The sequence below is a fragment of the Tamandua tetradactyla genome, chromosome 15, assembly GCF_023851605.1.
Source record: "Tamandua tetradactyla isolate mTamTet1 chromosome 15, mTamTet1.pri, whole genome shotgun sequence".
NCBI classification, from domain to species: Eukaryota; Metazoa; Chordata; class Mammalia; order Pilosa; family Myrmecophagidae; genus Tamandua; species Tamandua tetradactyla.
The window spans coordinates 34,539,629-34,552,082 of NC_135341.1; the positions used below are offsets into that span (position 1 = coordinate 34,539,629).

The 12,454-nt window shown below is 36.4% G+C and overlaps 1 protein-coding gene across 8 annotated transcripts in view; it reads right to left on the minus strand.

Annotated features, from left to right (window-relative positions):
* RAD54L2 (RAD54 like 2) overlaps positions 1–12,454 on the minus strand; it is a 244,199-nt gene that overhangs the window by 195,071 nt on the left and 36,674 nt on the right. For 2 of the 8 annotated variants that reach the window (XM_077129153.1, XM_077129145.1), the window contains exon 2: positions 3,045–3,169. The exons of the other annotated variants lie outside the window; for them this stretch is intronic. The gene's annotated coding sequence lies outside the window, so the exon portion shown is untranslated. The remainder of the gene's footprint in view (positions 1–3,044; positions 3,170–12,454) is intronic. 8 annotated transcript variants of the gene reach the window in all.

The following is a 12,454-nucleotide window of genomic DNA, read 5'->3' on the forward strand; positions in this document are numbered from 1 at the left end:
CTACCACAAGACTTAACAAATAAAATAGACTCAGATCCACACCAAGACACATAATAAAACTATCAAATGCTGAAGACAAAGAGACAATCCTGAAAGCTGTGAGAGAAGGAGCTCATCATATACAAGGGATCCTTAATAAGATGAATGCCATTTCTCATCAGAAACCATGGAGGCCAGAAGGCAGTGAAATAACATATTTAAAGTGCTAAAAGAAAATAAAAACTGTTAATCAAGAATTATATATCTGGTATGACTGTCTTTCAATAATGGGAAGGGAGGCACTAGATGCCCACACTGGCAGGCCACAGCTTGAGGGAGTCCCCAACCACTCCGTGCCAGTGTCTGGCAGAACCAGTGTGAGATGAAGATACAATCATTTCCTGTCACCCAGATAATCAATATGTGGGCTGGACATTTGATCACACACCAAGATAGCACAGAGCCAAATGAACAGCACAGAGCCAAATGAACAGCACAGAGTATGGTGCTTTAATAAATTAATAAGGGATTTATTGATTTGGCCCATGACTCCTCAGCACAATCTTCTGCAGATCCAGAAAGGGATGATATATTTTATAAGCAAGTGACAATTAAGAGACCTAATGACAGGCATATCAAGATATTCTTTTTGGCAACTCATCCTCCTACAGGCTACCCCTTCAAACCACAACAATAATTTGTCATCTAAATATTAACAGTAATGACAGCATTGATATCTATTTTCTATTTCACAATAGTTTCCTGCTTTAACTGTTTTCAAAGTTCTTTTACCTATTTGTTCATTGTTATGTGATCTGAACCCAGATAAACCCCTATTGCCAGAGATTGTACAGATCAATAAAACACAGAGATAAGTACAACAGAATATCTCAAAAATAGATTCACAAGTATGGCATATGATGCTATCTTAAATTCAGAAAGACCAGAATTATAGCAAGAAAAAACTTTAAATTGCTATTTCTTCTTTTTAGTTTCTGGCTGCTCCCCTAACAGACTCCATCTTTTAAAATTTTATTTTTGTTTACCTCTCTGCATTGATTCATGTGCTCATCTGAGAAGACTCTTCTTCCAGCTTTAGACAATAACTGCTTTTGGAAACCATAAAGAAGTTATAAGAGAACAGTTGTCGAAGATTTCAGATTTTTTTTTAACAGAGCATATGTATTATGTGACCAATGTTTAACTTGTTTATGAAACTAAAACCATTTCTCAGTGCTCTAACACACTAAAGAAATCATATGAGGGGGAGAGAGAGAGAGAAGATGCTCAGTTGCCTCATAAAAGGAAGTAGCATTACTCTAACATCATCTATTCTTGTTTTAGGCTTCTACTGTTAGAGATTTGAGGTTATGCAATATACCTTAAGCTCATAACTGATGTGATTGGAGAATTGGTATTGAATTCATAGCATCAGAAGATGCTATGAAAATGTGATTTATTTTACGCATGCCCATAGAGGAATGTCCTGTTCTTGATCAACAGCAAATGAAGATTGAAAGTCAAACATACTTTATATTCCAAAATAGGGTCTGAAGCATTTCATAATTTCCATTTAAATAGTTACTATATCTTCCAAAACACTGTTTAAGGTAGCACTGAATAAATGATGCAAGTTGTCAATGTGTGATCAACTAATAGCTCTGCTAGTAATTTATTTTTTCCTCAATAGAGTTGCATAAAACAAAAAAAGAGGGAGAAATGAAGACATTCTCAATAAACAAAACTAAAGACGTTTGTTACCACAAGACCTTCCCTATGAGAACTGCTAGAGGGAGAATTTCAGGTTGAAAGGAAAGGAAACTAGATAGTAGCTTGATGCCATTGGGGCACACAATGCATAAAGATGCAATTTGTGATAAGAACAAAATAAAGGGGGGGAGATGGAGGGCTATAGAAGCATAGTTTGTGTATAGCATTTTATTGAATCAAATGTATTGTATTAGATTTAGGATGTTAGAGTTAAGATTCCATGATAACCATAAAGAAAACATCTAAAAAATACACACAAAAGAAAGTGAGAAAGGATTCAAACTGGTTCTCTACAAAAGTACAACTAAACACAAAAGTAGAGCGTAATAGAGGAAATGAAGGACAAAGAAGGTAGAGATTGAGGCTTAGTAAATAGTGAGGTGCAACACTTTCAAAAAAGGTATAAGATGTACAAAAACCCCCCCAGCAAAATGGCAGAAGTAAGTCCTTCAATATCAATAATTAAATATAAATGGATTAAACTCTTCAATCAGAGGGCAGAAATTAACAGAATGGGTTAAAAAAAAAAAAGAATGACCCAACTATACCCTGTGTATAAAAGATTCACTGTAAATTAAAAAATACAAATAGTTTGAAAATGAAAGGATGGGAAGAAAAATTCCATGCAAGTAATAACTAAAAGAAAGTTAGTGTGGCTATCCTAATATCAGATAAAATATATTTAAGTCAAAACTGTTACAAGATGTAAAGGACACTCTAAATTGATAAAGGGGTCAATTAATCAAGAAGATATAATAGCTATAAACATTTATGATTCTAACCACACAGCACCCAAATATACGAAGCAAATGTTGGCAGTACTGAAGGGAGAAATTGGCAATTCGAAATTAGCAGTAGGAACTTCAAAACACCCATTTCAATAATGGATAGAACATCTAGACAGAAAATCAGTAAGGAAATAGAGGAATTGAAAAATACTGCAAACAATTAGACTTAAAAGACCTATATAGAACACTTAATCCAAAAATAACGGAATACATATTCTCCAGGATAGATCATATGTTAGGTCACAAACCAAGTCTCAATAAATTTAAAAAGACTGAAATCCTACAAGTATCTTCTCTGACCACAGTGGAATGAAAATAAAAATATATAGCAGAAGGAAAATTGAAAAATTCACAAATATGTGGATAGTAAAAACCAATGAGTTAAGCAGGAAGTCACAAGGGAAATCAGAAAATACCTTGAGGTGAATAAAAACGATAACATATCAAAACTTATGGAATGCAGCAAAGGTATTGTTCAAAGGGAAATTTATAGCTGTGAACACCTACATTGAAAAAGAAGGCACCAAAACCCTCAGTCCCTCTGCTATAAAAGATCTTCCCTTGTCCTCCTCAAATGGGCTGGAGTTTAGTCTTCAGACCCCCTTTGTGGAGCCTCTCAATAAATGTCCTGCCTGCAAAAAAAGAAAAAAGAAGGAAAATCTCAAATCATTAAACAGACTTCACATGTTGAAGAACTAGAAAAAGAAGAGCTATTAAGCCAAGTGTTAGTTGATGAATGGAATAAAGATTCAAATTGAGATAAATGAAATAAATAGGTTGTAGAAAAAAATAGAAAAGTTGAATGAAACCAAGATATTTTTGAAAAGATCAATAAAATTGACAAACCTTTAGCTATGATGAGAAGAAAAAAAAAGAGAGAAGACACAAATAATAAAATCAGAAATGGAAGTAGAGACATAACTCTCAACCCTACAGAAATAAAAAGGCTTATAAAAGAATGATGTGAAAAACTGTACAACAACAAATTAGGTCACCTAGATGAAACAAACAAATCTCTAGTAACACACAAGTTGCCTAAACTGACTCAAGAAGAAATAGAAAATCTGTACAAACCTATAACAAATGAAGAGATTGAATCAGTAAAAATCTCCTGTCTTAGTTTGCTAAAGCTGCTGGAATGCAATATACCAGAAATGGAACAGAATTTTAAGTGGAATTTATTAAGTTGCAAGTTTACAGTTGTAAGCCTTTGAAACTGTCCAGACTCAGGCATCCAGGGAAAGATACACTGGTTCAATAAAGACCAATGGGTCCATAATACCTCTGTTAGTTGGAAAGGTACATGGCAATATCTGCTTGCTTTCTCTCCTGGATTCTCATTTCATAAGGATTCTGGTGTTCTCCTTTTGCATCTCCAGAGATCTCTGGCTGTGTAGTCTCTGTTGGTTCTGTTGGTTCTAAAGCTTTTTCCAAAATGGTTCCCTCTTAAAGGCTCCAGTAAGCAATCCCACACTAAATGGGTAGAGACACATCTTCATGGAAACCATCTAATCAAAAGTTTCCACTTACAATTGGATTGGTCACATCTCCATGGAAACAATAAAAAAGATCCCACCCAGCAATATTGAATCAGGATTAAAGGACATGGCTTTTCTGGAGTACATAATAGCTTCAAATAGGTACACCTCCAAACAGCAAAAAGCACAAGCAGCTTCACTGGAGAATTCTATCAAACATTAACAGAAAAAAAAATACCAACACTTTTCAAATTATTCCGAATAATTGAACACTTGAGAACACTTCCTAACTCATTCTATGAAGCTAGCATTACCCTGATACCAAATCCAGATGAAGGTATAACAAGAAAAGAATATTACAGATCAGTATCCCTAATGATTATAGATGCAAGTATCTTCAACAAAATACCAAGTTAAACTCAACAGCATATTAAAAGTACTATATACCATGATCAAGTAGGATCCATCCCTGGTATGCAAAACATAAGAAAATCAATCAATATAATACACCACAGCAATAAAATGAAAAAATAAAAAAACCATCTCAATCGATGCAGAAGAGGCTGTTGACAAAATCCAGTATCTTTTCTGGATAGAAAAAAAAAACAACTCAGAAAACAAGAATAGAAGAGAACTTCCTCAGTACAATAAAGGGTATATATGAAAACCCCACAGCTAATATCATGCTTAAAGATAAAAGACTGAAAGCTTTCTCCCAAGGCCAGAAGCAAGTAAAACCACTATTCAACATTGTACTGGAAGTTCTTGCCAGAGCAACTTGGCAAGAAAAAGAAATAAAAAGTATTCAGATTAGACCCCCAAGAGAGCCTCTTTTGTTGCTCAGATGTGGCCTCTCTCTTCAGCCAACATGATGAGCAGTCTCACCACCCTCCCACTCTCTGTGTGGGACATGACTCCCAGGGGTGTGGACCTTCCTGGCAACGTGGGACAGAGATCCTGGAATGAGCTGAGACTCAGCACAAAGGGATTGAGAAAAACCCTAGAATGAGCTGAGAATTAACATCAAGGGATTGAGAGAACCTTCTTGACCAAAAGGGGGAAGAGTGAAATGAGACTAAGTGTCAGTGGCTAAGAGATTCCAAACAGAGTCGAGAGGTTATCCTGGAGGTTATTCTTATGCATTAAGTAGATATCACCCTGTTGTTCAAGATGTAGTGGAGAGGCTGGAGGGAAATGCCTGAAAACGTAGAGCTGTGTTCCAGTAGCCATGTTTCTTGATGATGATTGAACAATGATATAGCTTTTACAATGAGACACTGAGAATGTGAAAACCTTGTGTCTGATGTTCCTTTTATCTACCATATCAACAGACGAGTAGAACACATGGAATGAAAATAAATAATAGGGGGAACAAATGTTAAAATAAATTTAGTTTGAAATGCTAGTGATAAATGAAAGCGAGGGGTAAGGGGTATGATATGTATAATCTTTTTTTTTTCTGTTATCGTTTTATTTCTTTTTCTGTTGTCTTTTTATTTCTTTTTCTAAATCAATGCAAATGTTCTAAAAAATGATGAATATACAACTATGTGATGATATTGAGAATTGCTGATTGTATATGTAGAATGGAATGATTTGTTAATATTTTTGTTTGTTTGTTAATTTTTTTAATTAATAAATTTTAAAAATGTAAAAAAAAAAAATAAAACCATCAAGGGATTGAGAGAACCTTCTTGACCAAAAAGGGGAAGAGTGAAATGAGACTAAGTGTCAACGGCTGAGAGATTCCAAACAGAGTCGAGAGGTTATCCTGGAGGTTACTCTTAACGCCTTAAGTAGATATCACCTTGTTGTTCAAGATGTAGTAGAGAGGCTGGAGGGACCTGCCTGAAAATGTAGAGCTGTGTTCCAGTAGCCATGTTACTTGATGATGATTGAACAATGATATAACTTTCACAATGTGACTCTGTGATTGTGAAAACCTTGTGTCTGATACTCCTTTTATCTACCATATCAACAGACGAGTAGAACATATGGAATAAAAATAAATAACAGGGAGAACAAGTGTTAAAATAAATTTAGTTTGAAATGCTACTGATCAATGAAAGCGAGGGGTAAGGGGTATGGTATGTATAATCTTTTTTTTTCTGTTATCGTTTTATTTCTTTTTCTGCTGCCTTCTTATTTCTTTTTCTAAATCGATGCAAAAGTTCTAAGAAATGATGAATATGCAACTATGTGATGATATTCAGAATTACTGATTATATATGTAGAATGGAATGATATGTTAATGTTTTTGTTTGTTGTTAATTTTTTTTAATTAATAAAATTTTTAAAAAGTATTCAGATTAGGAAGAAGTAAAACTATCTCTATGGACATATATATAGAAAATCCCCCAAAATCCACAAGAAATCTACTAAAACTAAGAAACAAATTCTGAAAAGTTGCAGCATACTAGATCAAAATGTGAAAATCAGTTATGTTTTTATACATCAGTAATGAGCAATGTAAAAAATAAAGTAAGAAAATAACTCCATTTACAATAGCATCTAGAATTTTAAAACTAGGTACAAATTTAACCAAGGAGGTGAAAGAGTTGTTCACTGAGAACTAAAAATCATTGTTAAAAGATATTAAAGAGTATCTAAATAAATGGAATGACATTCCGTATTCATGGATAGGAAGGCTTAATACTGATAAAATATTAATATTATCCAAAGTGATTTACAAATTCAACACAATTCCAATAAAAATTTTAGTAATCTTTTAGGTAAAAATGGAAAAGCCAATTATCAAATTCATATGGAATGGCAGCAAGCCCCAAATAGTCAAAATCATCTTGGAAAGGAAGAACAAAGTTGAATTTCATCAAAACTAAAAACTTTTGTGCAAAGGTCATTATAAAGAAAACAAAAAGACACCCGACAGAATGGGAGAAATTTTTTTTAAATAATTGATCTGATATAGGCTTAATATCCAGGATATTCAACAACAAAAAGACAAAGAGCTGGGAGGGCCACGGTGGCTCGTGGCAGAGTTCTTGCCTGCCATGCCAGAGACCCAGGTTCGATTCCTGGTGCCTGCCCATGCAAATAAACAAACCAAATTTAAACATTGGTAAGGGACTTGAATAGTCATTTCTCCAAAGAAGATAAGTGAATGGCCAATAAGCATGTGAAAAGACATTAAAAATCATTAGTCAATATGGAAATACAACTTAAAACCACATTAACATGCCACTTTACACTCAGTAGGATGGTATATTTAAGAAAAGAAAAGTAGCAAGTGTTATCAAGGACATAGAGAAATTGGAAACCTCATGCATTACTAGTGGGAATGTAAAATGGTACATTGCCGTGGAAAAGTTTGACGTTTCCTCAAAATATTAAACAGAATTGCCATATGATCCAGCAAATTCTACTCTTACGTACTCCAAAGTATTGAAAGCAGCAACTCAAAGAGATACTTTTACACCAATGTTCACAGCAGCATTTTCACAATAGCTAAAAGATGAAAACAAACTATGTGTCCATCCACAAATGAATGAGCAAACAAAATGTGCTATGTATATACAATGGAATATTATTCAACTATATATGAAGTTATATATATTCTATAACATGGGTGAACTTTGAAAACATGATAAGTGAAATAAACCACACACAAAAGGACAAATACTGTATGACAAATATTGTAGAAATACCTATAATATGCAAATTCATAGAGACAAAAAGTAGATTAGATGTTGCCAGGAAGTGGAGGTAGGGATTAATGAGATATTATTACTTAATGGGTACAGAATTTGGGATGATGAAAAAGTTGATGACTGCTGGTATTGATAGTAGCACAGTATTGTAAAAGTAATTAATGCTTTTGACTTTTACACTTAAAATAGTTAAAATGGAAAATTTCATGTTATATACATGTTACAACAATAATTTTTTAAATTAGGAAACAGTTTTAGAGAGGTTGAGTTATATAAGGTCTCACAGCCAGCAGCCTGTGGATCAGAATTCAAACCCAGGTCTGAGAATTCAAATATACTATATGTTGCACAGTGAGAAATTAGGAGCTTTTACTTTACCTTGGGGTGGGGGGTAAATAATTGTTATGCTGGTGCTTTTCTGACAGCAGGCTTCAGTGAGGAGGAAGAGTGATGTATTTTGCATAATAAGGAGCACAATACCTACTGTGTCTGAGGAGGGGAGGAAGACTGGTCCCCACTTACAAAGGCTCTGAGAGCTGAAGAGAACTTGGGGGTTGGGCATCTGGCAATTCCTGTAGCTCCCACTGAACAATGACTTCTCCTGTCCTTTCCCCTTCCTATGGGATGGCTGGGAGGGACCAGCTCCTCCTGTATGTTATGTGACCTTGGGCAAATCACGCAATGTCCCTGAGCTGGATTCTTCATCTGTAAACGGCAATAACATGCATTTCTTGCAATGGGACAAAGAAATGGGGAAAAGGCTATAAACACTCTTTGAAAGTGTATGCCAGTTTGAAACTGTCAGTACCCCAGAAAAGCCATGTTCTTTAATCCTGATTCAATATTGTTGGGTGGGATCTTTTTATTAAGTTGTTTCAATGGAGATGTGACCCACCCATTCAAGGTGGAGTCACTTACTGAAGTTCTTTAAGAGGGAACCATTTGGAAAAAGCTTTGGAGCCCACATGAGACCCAGACATTTGAAGATGCAGAAAGAAAACACCCTCAGGGAAGCTGTTTGAAAGGAAAAGCCAAAGGACCAGGAGAAGCCAGCCATATGCCTTCCCAGATCAGCCTTCCTTGAGTCAAGGTACCTTTCTCTGGATGCCTTGGACATTTTTGTGGCCTTAGAACTGTAAACTGGTAACAATAAATTCCCATTATAAAAGACAATCCATTGCTGGTATATTGCGTTTCTGGCAGCATTAACAAACTAAAACAAAGTGTTAAATGCATGTGCAGGTTTATTTCAGCAAAAACAATTCAACCAACAGTTTTGCTGTTTTTAAGTAAATTCTATCACCTCCTTTAACAGAAGATTATAGGCTCTGTATCATTCAGTGTTCTCCAGAGAAACAGAACCAACAGGATGTATATGTATATATGCAAAGATTTATTAGTTGCCAAGCCACTGTGAAGATTGGCAAGTACTAATCCCATAAGGCAGGCTGCAAGTGTGGAACTCCAAAGAAGGTTTTGGTGAATACCCCAGGGGAGCCTGGCCATCTGAAGTAGAGACAGAAATTCTGATTGCTGAAATAATCAGTTCTCCCTTTAAGGCCTTTAACTGATTGAATGAGACTTCTCTCATTGCTGAAGGCAATCTCCTTTATTGCTGTTATCAGCCATTGATGCAATCACCTGACAAACAATTTAAATCCATGAAATACCCTCACAGTAACAATTAGGCCCGTGCTTACTTGACCAAACAACCTGACATCCTAACCTAAACATGTTGACATGTGAACTTAACCATCACAAGATTTTACTCCCTTCTATATGACACTTGCTGGGATTCCCCAGCCCTAGCTGCACTTTTGTGGTTATTTCGATAATATCACCTATGTCATTCTTATTGGAATTGTATCTAGTTCCTCCAGGTGGGACCAGGTTGGTCCATCTCAGTAGTCTCAAAATCTGGCAAAGGATAGAGCTTCATGCATATCTATAGAAGGGAATCTTAAGGTTGTCTACTGTCCACTTCCTTACCATGAGGGGATTCAGTTTCATTCAACAGGCCCTGGGGATTTTTTATACAAAGACGAAACCCACACAGCCCTTGAGGCACCTGGGATAGACAGGCACACATGCAAACAATTATAAAACAGCCTTGATTCCTGTGAGAAAAGAACTATCAGCAGCAATTCAGAGGAGAAAATATCTGGCTCACTCACTCTAGGAATCCTGTCCTCACTTCAAACCTTCTATGCCCATTTCTAGGCCTTATTGCACTCCTGTGGCAATCACCCAGTGTGTTGTTAATCATTGAATGCTCAGTAATGTGTGGTTGGACAAATTTAGGTCATGAGGCCACCACATTCTCTTGTTAAACCTCTAGCCTCAGCTGATTCACTTCCCCTTAATACCCAAATGTCACCTCCTCTCTGATGTCTCTGTGGGCCCAAAGGCGAATTCTTTTTCTGGAAATTCTTGCACTCTCTCTCACAACTATTTACTGGGCACATTCTGTTTTGGCCTAGGAGACAGAGTAATGCATTTTGGCCTCTATCCTAAGAGCTTATGTCCACTAGGGGAGAAAGGCCAGTAATAATAACTGATAGTTACAGCATTATGAGAAGGAGGCTTAGAGTAAATGCTTTTGAGAGCTACAGGAGGCACCTTTGGGGTCTGCTTAGCACATAACCACCTTTCTAAAACTGTCCACCCACTCACGGGTCAGGCTCCGATGCCAGGTTCATGCTATGTGTCTCAGTCCCTAGCAGTAGCTGATTGGCCCAGGGAGAATACACAATTACAGATAGGCCAGTTGGCTTTTATATCCCAGGAACTTGGAGTCAAGTTTTAAAGAGGGGAGAGCTATGAAGCAACCAGGCAGGGGGCACTGGGCTCAGAGACCCTAAGATCCCAGAGCAGAGAGGGAGGGAAGGACTAGACTTCCTCCTTGTAGACGTAGAAAATATCATTTCTCCTTACAAACAGTTTATTTTGCTTAAAGGAACTCTAGGGGGTTCAGATATCACAATGACCCTGGCTGAGGCAGTAGTGGCCAAGCAGGCTTCCTAGACTGAGGTTAAAGGAGAAAAGGGAGTAAACAGCCTAGGCCAAAGAATGAGGCCTGAAGCAGAAGTGGAAGTTGGGTGAAGGATGGAGAAGAGAATTATGAGTAGAGGGAAGAGCATAGCAAAGTTTAAGAGGTGGGAACTGCACAAGCATGGTGTGAAGAGATGAGGCTGGGTCACCCAGGACCTTTGTAGGCCACATTGAAAGTCTGAGATAATTTGAAATTTAGATAGATCATGTTGAGGAAGTTCCTTTCTCTTCCCATCCTTTGAAGTGTTTTCATCAAGAAAGGATGTTGAACTTTGTAAAATGCCTTTTCTGCATCAATCCAGATGATCATGTGGTTTTTCTGCTTTGACTCATTGATATAGTTATTACATTAATTGATTTTCTTGTGTGGAACCAGCCTTGCATATCTGGAATAAATTCCACTTGGTAGTAGTGTATAATTCTTTTAATGTGTTACTGGATTCAATTTGCAAGTATTTCGTTGAGGATTTTTGCATTTATTTCATTAAAGAGATTGGTTTATAATTTTCTTTTCTTTTACTATCTTCATCTGGCTTTGGTATTAGGGTGATGTTGGCTTCATAAGATGAGTTAGATAGCTTTCCCTCCTCTGCAATTTTTTTTGAAGAGTTTGAGCAGGATTGGTACTCATTCTTTCTTGAATGCTTGGTAGAATTCACATGTGAAGCCATCTGGTGCTGGATCTTTCTTTTCTGGGAGCTTCTTGATGACTGATTCAATCTCTACTTGTGATTGGTTTGTTGAGGTCATCTATTTCTTCTTGAGTTAATGTTGGTTGTTCATGCCTTTCTAGGAAGTTGTCCATTTCATCTACATTGTGTACCTTATTAGCATATAGTTGCTCATAGCATCCTCTCGTTACCTCCTTTACTTCTGTGGGGTCAGTGATTATGCCTCCTCTTCCATTTCTGAATGTATTTATTTGCGTCCTCTCGCTCTTTTTTTTCTTGTCAGCCTAGCTAAGGGTCCATTGATTTTATTGATGTTCTCAAAGAACCAACTTTTGGTTTTGCTGATTTTCTGAATTGTTTTCATATTCTCAATTTCTTTTATTTCTGCACTGATCTTTGTCATTTATTTCCTTTTGTTTGCTTTGGGCTTAGTTTGCTGTTCTTTTTCTAGTGCTTCCAAGTGAACAGTTAATACCTTGATGTTTGCTCTTGTTTTTTAATATAGACATTAAAGGCAATAAATTTCCCTCCTAGTACTGCTTTTGCTGCATCCCCAAAATTTTGATATGTTGTATTTTCATTCTCATTTGCCTTGAAATATTAACTGATTTCTATTGTAATTTCTTCCTTGACCCACTGGTTGTTTAAGAGTGTGATGTTTAGCCTCCATATATTTGGGAATTTTCTGGCCCTCTGCCTTTTATTGATTTCCAGCTTCATTCCATTACGATCCAAGAAATTTATCAAAATGTACTTTGTGACCCAGCATATAGTCTGTTCTAGTTTGCTAGCTGCCAGAATGTGATATACCAGAAATGAAATGGCATTTAAAGGGGGGAATTTATAAAGTTGCAAATTTACAGTTCTAAGGCCATGGAAATGTCCAAATTAAGACAAGTCTATAAAAATGTCCAAATTAAAGCACCTACAAGAGGTTACCCTTGCTCAAGAAAGGCCGATGAGGTTCAGGGCTTCTTTCTCAACTGAAAAGGCATGTGGCAAATATGGCAATGCCTGCTAGCTTTCTCTCCTTGTTTCATGAAGCTCCC